General features: G+C 42.4%; 1 long non-coding RNA gene across 3 annotated transcripts; it reads left to right on the top strand.

The window, feature by feature from the left end:
• Positions 1-2,399: 2,399 nt before the first annotated feature.
• LOC143434776 (uncharacterized) lies at positions 2,400-9,961 on the top strand. Of its 3 annotated transcripts, XR_013104532.1 has the most exons (5): positions 2,400-2,508; positions 2,774-2,852; positions 3,690-3,798; positions 3,933-4,034; positions 9,797-9,961. It is a non-coding gene; the product is annotated as an uncharacterized LOC143434776 (long non-coding RNA). The 3 variants fall into 3 exon arrangements; XR_013104531.1 differs by lacking the exon at positions 9,797-9,961 and having other exon boundaries at positions 3,933-4,142; XR_013104533.1 differs by lacking the exons at positions 3,690-3,798; positions 9,797-9,961 and having other exon boundaries at positions 3,933-4,142.
• Positions 9,962-10,474: the final 513 nt, after the last annotated feature.

Raw genomic sequence — 10,474 nt, 5'->3', positions numbered from 1 at the left:
TCTGAGTCTGAACTTGAATTATCTTAAACTAGAAGGTTGTAAATATATGGTTTATTTACTAGTTGAGCTGTGTTTGTTTAAAAAAAAAAAAAAACTGTAATGTCCCACAGAACTCCTATGGGTAGCCCTTAGTGCACAGTTTGAAAACAATGAAGATGTGGCTTTTGTCTCCTTGGCCATATTATATGCTGATAAGCTCTGAAGCCAACTATCAAAAAGACAGAAGCCATATCCATTAGGGAGGGTGAGGCAGGAGTCAGAATGACTTACCAGGTTAGAGAGGTCGTTCTGTTGATGATTTCGTGGGTCTACACAAGACTAACTTTTTGTATTACTCGAAAGAACTTTACACTAGAAGACAGGCTGGGGGACAGACAGTCAGTGGGTAAAGTGCTTACAGTATAAGCATGATGAATCTGGTTTCCCAGAACCCAGATAAAAGCTACTTGTGACCCCAGTGCATAGAAACGGTGTTAGAGATGGGCTCCTTCCCAGGGCTGGTTGTCTAGCTAGTCTAGGCAAAACAGCAAAACAGTGAGAGACACTGTCATGAAGAAATTGTCATAGAGCAAGAGAGGAAGACACCCAAAGTCAACCTGTGACCCCCAAATGTGCACACATGGGTGAGCATTTTTCATGCATACATGCATGGACACACCAATAATAATTTAAATAAAATAAAAGGTAAACAAATTGATTGAAAGAAAACCACTTTACTGTTATCACATGATTCCCTTTTAAACTGAGCTGTCACATATAGCAAAATGTGCACAAGCTAAATGTTCAGTTTGACGAAGTTTTAACATATGTAAAACTCATGAGCACCCATATTAGAAGTAGGGCCACCTATGGAGAATGAAGCCATGGACCCTAGAGGAGATCCGCCTACTTCCGTTTTTCTAAACCAGTATAATTTGTAACTGTGCTCCAAACACTCATCCTTATAGCACAGATAAGTGCAGGCAGCTCTCAGCTCTCATCAGAGAGTTATTTTTGCACCTGTATGTTCATTATCTGCTCTCTGCTAATGTCAATTTCCTAGTTTCTGGCATCAAAATGTAGCTATAAAATATGTTAATACTGGGAGATGCTCAGTAGGAGGAAGGGACATGTGGGGACTTTTTTATTACCTTGTAACTCCGTCCTTAATCTAAAATTCTTTCAAAATGCAAAGCCACAGACAAATAAAGGTAAAAAAAAAAAAAAAAAAAAAAAAAAAAAAAAAAAAAAAAAAAACACAACAGAACAAAACAAAACAAAAAACAAACGTAGGCCACCACCACAAGCCAGGACTCATTGTTGTTTTTTAAAATGAATTACTACTTCCTTATATTTTCAGTAAATCTGTTTGGACTTTTTGTTCTTTGTCTTGCTTTTCTGGTGGGGTCTCACGCACCTCTGGCTGGCCTTGAACTCATTACATAATCAAAGAAGATTTTGAATTCCTGCTCCTCCTGCCACCTGATGCCTCTGCCTCCTTGCATCCTCCTGATGCAAGTCAGTTGCATTTTCTTTATAAGTTCAACTTAATTGTTAGTTGTGAGCATTCGTGCAAGTGCCCTTGGAGTTCAAAGAGAGCCTTTGCTCACCTGTAACTGGAGCTGGAGGCAGTCGTGAGCCACCTGATAAGGGTGCCGAGAACCAAACTCTGTAAAAGCAGTACATGTTCCTCACTGCTGAGCCAACTTTCCAGTCCAAAGCCATAGTGTGGGGGTTTATTTGTGCTAGGGAGAGAGCCCAGGATTTCCCACTCGCTAGGCAAGTGCTAAATACCCAGCTCTGTTCATCGATTTTCTAGAACGGTCTTTTGACTTCCTAAACTTACCTGCCATGTTTTCATTACTATTGTTTTTAATCAACACACCGTAAATGCAGGTTGTCACCTTTGAAAACCATTCTTTGTTCTTTAAATAGTTTTCTAAAACAGTGATCTTGTTGGGGGCTGTCTAAGAATAAGTCTGCAGACTAGGAGAGCCCTGATGAAGTCACAGTGTGCTCAAGGTAACTGGTTTCAACTTGCAAAGGAACTGGCCCAATGTCCTCAAACAGGCATCAACTTCCCTGTTAAGAGCAAATGCACAGACATGGCATGGAAGATCCTTCGTAGACAGAGGAAGACTGTGTGGAGTGAGGTCCCTGATGCCTGAGAGAAAGTCCCGGAGCACCATGAGCACCGGCTGGAGAAAAGCTGGGGTCATTTAGCTTCGAGAGAAACATACCAGTGTGGAATTCACTCTGAAACATACTAAGAAGTCTATATCAAAATCCTCCTGGTTTCCTTATCAAAGGGAGCAATCTTTCTTTTAGGCTTTTCTGAATTACCAAACTAACCTCCAACGCCTCATAGACAGAAAGTAATAAGAAAGTCTAAGTCAATTGTTACGGAATGCCTCCTACGTAACCACCGTAACCGGCACAAGCTATGCTGAGTGCTTCCACGGACCTCATTTCTTCAAAAAGTCTCAGCAGGGGTTGGAAGGATGAAGAGGAAGTGAGTCACTAGCTAGTGTAAGCATTGCTGGGCTGAAAACGTGATTGTTCTGACTCCAGGCAAAGGTTATGGTGCCACAAGGCCTCCCCTCTTGCCTCAATACCTGAGTCTGGCTGAGACTTGAATAGCGGGGATCAGAGTGAAGGTCTGTGTGGTCTCTGTGGTGATATGACTATGCTTCAGTGTTATTTTGAAATCTGAGTATAACCAAACAGTTTCATTTAGGAACATCGTGCAGGGCAGAGGGTGCATCCCTCTCTGTTCTTTTGGTCTATGTTCTAGAATCACGTTTAGGAGAGTCATCATGGAAACTCATCATCACTCCAGCCCTGTGAGCTTGAGAAAAAGAAACCTCCAGTGGGTGAGTAAATGGATGTGAAGTGAGGAGGGTGGAGAGACATTTCCGTCTTTTGGAGATCTGATCTGAACCTCAGGCTCAGCCTTTGGGTCCGAGCTTCTCCCGGAAGCCGGGAGACAGAAGGACACGGAAAATGACGGCAAGATTACACTCTCGTCTAACACTTTGAGAAATGCTAAACCATTTTTAAAAACTCGACATTTGGGGCTCTTCAGTTTATTCCTTAAAAAAAAAAATGTAAAATGGTTTTCCAGACACAGCAGGAGTTGCACATACAAATGCTTAGCATTTGTGACAGCATACCCAAGACCTGTGTGACCTCAACCCAGAGAAAATCATAGCGCAGGGAGGGGCAGTATGGATGAAGTTCCACCCCTAGCTAAGGAGCTATGGACAATTAAGGCTTCAACCCCTAGTAGGTTGGCCACACTCTAAGGGAAGGCAACAAATTCGAGAGTGTATGAGTGGTACCAACTGTACTTGATGAGTTTGAAAAGAGATGAAAGAATACAAAATCACGTAGATAAAGACAGGATGTTGAATCTGGGAAAAGGAGTGAGGAAGGGAGTGGCTGCAATCAAACTGATTGCATGAAATTCTCAAAGAACTAATAAAAGTGAGAAAAATCTGTATTTACATTATAAAGATCATTAGGAAAGGAAAACAAGGGCATAAAGCAAGCCTGAGACCTCTCCTTGGTTGAACCATCTTTGTGAAAGCAGACTGACCCCCCCCCCCCTTTCTTCTAAGTTGGAATATGAACATGAGCAGAAACCAACCCAGTGTTTACTGTTTACTTAATGAGAATCAATTTGAGTCTATCTCTGATGTTACAAATAGAATCAACAAAAGCTCATAAACTAGACAACATTTGGAATTTCAAAGATCTGGAGAGGAACTGCCCATGGAACCCCTGACTGAATCAAGAAGAGGCGGCCATTTTGGACAGGTTGGTCCCGTCTTCTATCACAGTTGATTGAACAAGGGTAGACACATACATGACTCGGACTATACCAGCAACACCTTTTTCCTCAGAAATGTGTATTTGCATTGAAAGAGACTCACTGTCTTCTCCATTTGCAGGTGGCTGAGCCTTCTGTGTTTAAACTACAGTAAGGCAGAGCAAGGACCCAAGATCTCAGAAGCAATGCAGCCATGGAAAAAGAAGAACAGCATTCATGAAGGGTGCCTATCAGCCAGGTTCAGATCGAAAATAAGCCTATAATATTGGCAGGTTTCCTTCACCCTGGTTTTCCCCAAACACACACGTGTATCTCTGCTCAATTAAGCTTCTTCACCCCAGTATTTCTCCTCAGTATTTTCATTTTACCTTTAACCTATCATTCTCTATTCTTTAATATGTCTCCTATCAAAGGGAGGTTAACTCAAGAGAGTTGATATGAAAAGTGCTATCGAAACCTACTATCTCATAACCCAGCTTAAATAAGGGCAGTGGTACTAGAAAACACATAGAACCAGAGAGAAGAGGGTGAAATACCAAGGATTAAAGGATTAATCAGGATGGGAAGAGGATGAAGAAGACGAAATGATGGATTAACTAAAATTAAGAATTTTGAAAAAGTCTATGGGAATGCACTAAAAGAGGACTATGAAGAAAATGAGCAGAATTACCCTGACTGAGTGTGCAATGTTGCACCCAGAAGACATGGATTATTAAATGAAGATCACAGTTCAAGATATGGAATACCAACCCCACCCACACACCACCACCATGAGCTATTGGTCAGAGAGACCCCAGAGGTCTCAAAAAAAAAAAAAAAAATGCAGGTTACTGCCAAGGCCTTTTTTTTTTTTTTTACCCACCGTAAGTGCATGGGTAGACCCTACTGTTAAAGACACTACATATGATTTCAGTTGTAGAACATCTCAATATTAGCTTCTAACCAGAAAACTCCCTCCCTGCTAATGAGCTTTTCTAGTGCTGGAAGGTGCTATGCTGGGGGAAAAGACTCCAGTGGTTTTACTCAGCACTGGGTACTGTGTGCTGCTGTATGGATCTTCCAGGCAAGGTGTACAGACTGCTGCAGTATTTTCACAGCTGTTATAGAGTAATCACCTGTTCTCCGATTGCATCTGAGGCCTATCCACAGAAGGAAATTTCACTTCTTATACTGTAACTCTGCTCAAATGCTCACGGCTGAGGAGGTCAGAGGCCCTAGGATAGAATACTATTTTTATGTTGCTAAATGGTAATGCTGTCAAAGGCTCTTGTAAATATTTATATTTACATACGTAGACCTGGGGTGTTTTCAACCTTGGTCAAAGAGAATTCTTTGTGAAGTGGGCAATAGTCAATAGAGAGATACATAAGCACATAAAGTCTAAGAGTAAGATACTGAGCTCTCAGCCCTGAGCAGACATTTCTATCAGCCTGCCACCAGAAAGGCTCAAAACATCTCAGAAGAGGAGAAAGTGCAAGAGCTGGAGTCTGGGCAGGAGTGATGTGAAGTGTCCTCTTCTGGATATGACATGACTATCACAGTCATGAACTCATAGCAGCTGTGGGTACCTGCACAATGCCTACACAAAGAGCAACTCAGCCACACTCCCAGCAGAGATGGTTTAGATTATCTTCAGACTCTGTGGCTTACTGAGGAGCCGTTGGCAGTGGGTAGTTGCTGGGGGATGGAGAACATTCTTTATTGAAGATGTAGGAATTTGTAGGTTTCTCATGTTCCAGTGGTTGGCTCCCACACCCATGCAGGTGGGCAGCAGTAACTGGACTTAGCACATTATCAAAAAAAGAGAAAAAGAAACGACATCAGAAGGGTTCATGTTGCGGAGCATATGATGAGATTTGGGAGAGGAATATTGGGTAGACATAATCATATTTCGTTGTATATATGTATACAATTCTCAAAAAGAAAAAAGTTTTAAAAAGGTACTTCTCCTCTGGGTATTGTGGTGATACATGCCTCTTTCTTCTGAATAAGAAGGGAAGAAAAGAAGCTGTATTCTATATAACTGTATAGCTGGGAATATAAGAGGCAATCCCCCTAGCAAACAATTGGTCAGTGTCCTGTTTTTGGAGGGGAGAGGGAAGTTATACAAAGATACTAACTTTAAGAACGAGCTAAAGTATCTAGTATTTTTTAGAACACAGGGAAAGAACCATGCGGTGTTTATATTTTTTAGAACATAGAGAAGAGACCATGAAGTATTTATATCAGACATTTATATTTAATGCTGTTTGGAAGAAGGCTGAGAGTCTGCCCTATGATTGGGGAATTCTGTATAGCTGATGTTGGTATGTCTGAAATTCACAGGAGGTCACCTGAGACTTAGCTTTAGGGAGGAGGTGCTGGGCAACTGGAGTTGCTGGCACTGAAGGGTCACTCGCTGTATTAGCCAGCTCCATAAGTGTGACAAAATACTGAAGAAAACAGCTTAAAGAAGGAAAGGCTTATTTCCGTTTGCTTTTCCTATGTGTGGTTAGCTGGCTCCGTGACTATGAACCTGAGTATCATAGCAAGGAGGGCATGATGGAATAGGCCTATTACTCCACTTATCAGTCCATGAAATACTTATTTCATAACATTAGGAAGCAGCGAGACAGAAAAGAGCTGGGGACACGATATCCTTCAGAAGCAGTTTCATGATCTACCATCTCTAGCCAAGCCCTACCATCTAGTAGTCCTCTCAACTATGAATTCATGAATTGATTGATCTATGGATGAAACAAATGACTTCATGATCTGATTACATTTCAATGGCCCCGCCTCTGAACACTGATCCCTGGGGAAGCACAGATCTGGGACACATCACTATAAAAGCTGGGGCATGTCTCCCATGGCACACAGCTATTACCTGTTCCTAGATGGTCTGTGTTCAGCCACAGCAGATCAATGAAGTTCTTCCCCTCCATTCTGTCAGAGTCTCGCTAGCATCCTTCCCCTTGCAGTGTGTGGTGATCTGAATGAGAATGGCTTCCATAGGTTCATAGATCTGAATGCTTGGTCACTAGGAAGCGGGACTGTTTGAAATGGTTATAAGGATTAGGGATGCGGCCTTGTTGGAGGAAGTGCGGACCTTGTGACAGGAAGTGTGTCTCTGGGAGTGGGGCTTTGGGGTTTCTGAAGTCCATGCTAGGAACCCCCTCCCCCCTCCCCCTTGAGGATCAGGGTGTAGCTCCCAGCTACTTCTCTAGCGCCATGCCCGCCAGCCACTATGTTTCCCATCATGATGATAATAGACTCATCTTCTGAAACTGTGAGTGTGGCTCCCAATTAGATGCTTTCTTTTGCAAGAATCTCCTCGGTCAGAGTGTCTTCTCTCAGCAATAAGACAGAGACAAAGAAGGGATTCCATGGAACCAACAAGCAAAGCAGAAATGTAAGCTGTAAAGATGTGAGTCCGGTATACGAAGGAGGAGTCAAGGGTGTGTTTGGAAGTAAGAAGTAAAAGCCGTGTGGTCAGAACACACAGATACACATGGCACTGAAGGGCTACCTACATATCTAGCTCCGGCCCATGGCAGCACTCTTCATGTTTGAAGTTAGGTGATCCTTTGGTGTGGGGTTGTCCTGTGCACTGTAGGGGGTAAGTAGCACTCTGGTCTCTGTCCAGTAGATGTCAATTGTACCACCCAAGAAATGTCAACCGCAAATGTCTCCAAACATTTCGAAACACTCCTGGAGGTGGGGGAGGCAAATCGCCCCAGTTGGGAACAGCTGAACTATGTTTTGCTCTGTATTCTGTGAAGCATTTCTGTCCTTTTTAATAAATCCCTTTCCTCTTAAGCTATTTTGATTTAGCGCTTACTGCTTGCAACCCAGGGAGGCCTCCAAGTTATCCTAACAACTGTGGAGATTTTAAATCCGTCCTGGCTTTGTGCTACGCATGTCCAGGCACCAGCTCGTTTAATACTCTCAATAATTCTGTAAGGCGGATTCAAAGATTTTCCTCTTCTCTTTGCAGGATAGAAAATAGATGGTTTAAGGGGAGATGAGCCCCCAGTCGTGGAGCAGAAACAGGTGTTTGGTGACTGCTGTCATATGCCACCACCCAATGTCACTGACAGTCACATGCTCTCCGTAGCCTCTTTAGGATTATTATGTTGAACTCCGTAGGACTGGCATTTTTTTTTTTTTTTCTGTATGTCACAAAGGTCAAATACCTGTCATTTCATTTGCTGCAAATGAAAATCTTCTGACCTTTTGCTAGGGACGCCTGTTACCATCCAGTGACTTTACTTATCCTACATCTTCTCTGGGACATCTTTGTGGGCCACTGAACCTCTTGAACTCATAAAGATGCACGGGCTTGCCAACCTGCGGTGACAGAACATCACTAAGTGGCTTAAATAAAAGAAATTCACTTAAAAATAATTTTGGAGACTGATAGTTCTGCTAGGGACAACACACCATGATAGGGACTCCCAGCAGCAGCCCGGGATGGAGACATCTCAGAAGCCCACAGCAGCTCTTTATAAAACAGTTTTTCCCATTTCTCCTAACCTTAGCCCTAGACAATGGCTGTGTAGATTTCATTTGTGCATAATTGCTTTTCAGTTGGCCTTGGTGTGCATAATTATTCTATTATATCTCATTTCCTATTTCTTTCTTCTTCTGTTCTGGTGAATTCTGTGAAACTAGATCTTCCTTGATGTACTGATTCTTAAACAATTAAAAATTGAGACATAGGGGCCCAGCACAGCTCATTCCTAGTCCAGGTGCACGCTGTGAACTCTCATCTTGAAGACAATGTAATAACTGCACAATGGTAGTTCTAGATTAATGTTTGAGTTGCAAAGAAAGTTTGAAGAAATTATTAGAAAATGAAACAGAGCCAACATTGGAACCCCGAGAAAGGAAAAAAAACTATTAAAGGTATGAGATAAGTTTTGCACAACATTTGAAAGTGGCTTCTGGATAAGCAAGTATAGAATACATAAAATTGTATACTAGTAAAATTAAGTCAAAACACTGGGACTCTTAGGAGAGTCTTTGTGTGAAATGCACAGAAGCAGAAAGCTGGCGGAACTACTGAGTTAAGGGTTAACTTGAATCTGGCTACTGCCTGGCAGCTTTGCCCATGTCATTTAATATTAGAGCTTCACAGGATAATGTAAGGAGCTGACCTTGCAGTTCTGAGCTCTGAAGTATAATAAGTCAAAAGTTAAAGTTGAAATAGTGATAAGTTTGCAATTATTATGATTTTGGCCACAGGTCTGAAAATAGGGAAAGCTTAAAACTTTGGAGAACAATTGTAATTCTTAATTCTTTGTAGAATGTGGTTATTCTCTTGAGTTTGATTTAACAATGATATAATGTTTTTTTTTTTCTTATCTGCCTTTTGGAGTAACAATAAAAGACTGGGACAAGAGAAAGAGAGCAAGTGAAGAGAGTGAGGTGAGCATGAGGTGTGAGTGAGTAGTGGAGAGAATTTGAGAGAGTGTGTGAGAAGAAGAGTAGAAGTGTGTGTGTGTGTGTGTGTGTGTGTGTGTGTGTGTGTGTGAAAGAGAGAGAGAGAGAATGAGAAGAGTCAGTGAAGAGAGGATGTGAGGTGTGTGTGGAGAGGGTGTGGAGTGACTGGAGAGAGTATGAGGAGAGAGTGTATGGAGTGTGTGTGTGTGTGTGTGTGTGTGTGTGTGTGTGTGTGTAAGAAGAGTGCAGGTGGTGTGTGTGAGGTGTGTGTGAAGAGTGTGTGTGAATGAAAGGGGAATGCACAGCAGTGTGTAGAAGTGTGGCAGTTCAAGGAAAGAAAATACACAAGAGAAAAGCAGAGTGCGTAGGAGAATGCAGAATTCGTGCAGCCTCAAGGTCTAAGGAAGAAAGGAGAGAGAGAGAGAGAGAGAGAGAGAGAGAGAGAGAGAGAGAGAGAGAGAGAGAGAGAGAGAACAGAGAGAGCAACTTTAAGCCTTGAGAAATTGCCTGTCAGTTTGTACCTGAAAAGTTGTCTATGTCTGTTTATTATGTGCCTTCCAGATATCCCTGCTTTCAGTTGAGACCAATAATCCTGTGTCAAGGCTGGACCCTGACAAAGCCCTAAAAGAGGGTGTCATCAGAGCTGGGGGTTTCAGATGCTTGTCTCTCTGGCTTGAAGATGGTGGTCATCCTGCATCTTCACTCTGCTCATATGTCTCAGCGTCTCCTCTCCTATTAAAGGCACCATCCGTATGGGAGAAGAACCCACTTGCTTTCATGACCTCATTTAAACTCCTTCACCTCTTTCTAGATCGACTCTCCAAATACGATTCCATTCTGAGGTCCCCACATTAGGATTTAGGGTGCACACAACGCAGTCTATAAGTGTTGATCTCCCTCCCCAAGAAGTACCCAGTGCCTGTTGTCATTGGACTTATTGGTCCCAACTATGGCTGCCTTATTGAATCTTCAGACGATTAGTTTTACATGAATGTGTTTATGCCTCCTCCTTCTTCCGTGAAGTCCCTGCACTCACAGAATGTGCCTCTTCCCCAATACCCAGCACAATGGTGAGCAAAAGTCCCCTAAGTGTTAAGTTGCCACCACTTGAATATCGATATTGAGTTAAAACAGCAGTATTGATTTAAAACATTCCAAGATTTCCCCAATCTGTACGTTTCCATGGCTCCCTGCTCTTAACAACCAAGTTTTATGCAGTCAAAACACTTTGAGGTCTCT

Source organism: Arvicanthis niloticus, chromosome 17, assembly GCF_011762505.2.
Source record: "Arvicanthis niloticus isolate mArvNil1 chromosome 17, mArvNil1.pat.X, whole genome shotgun sequence".
In the NCBI taxonomy this organism is placed as follows: domain Eukaryota; kingdom Metazoa; phylum Chordata; class Mammalia; order Rodentia; family Muridae; genus Arvicanthis; species Arvicanthis niloticus.
The sequence above is the reverse complement of the archived record's forward strand: the minus strand, read 5'-3'. Positions and strand labels throughout refer to the sequence as shown.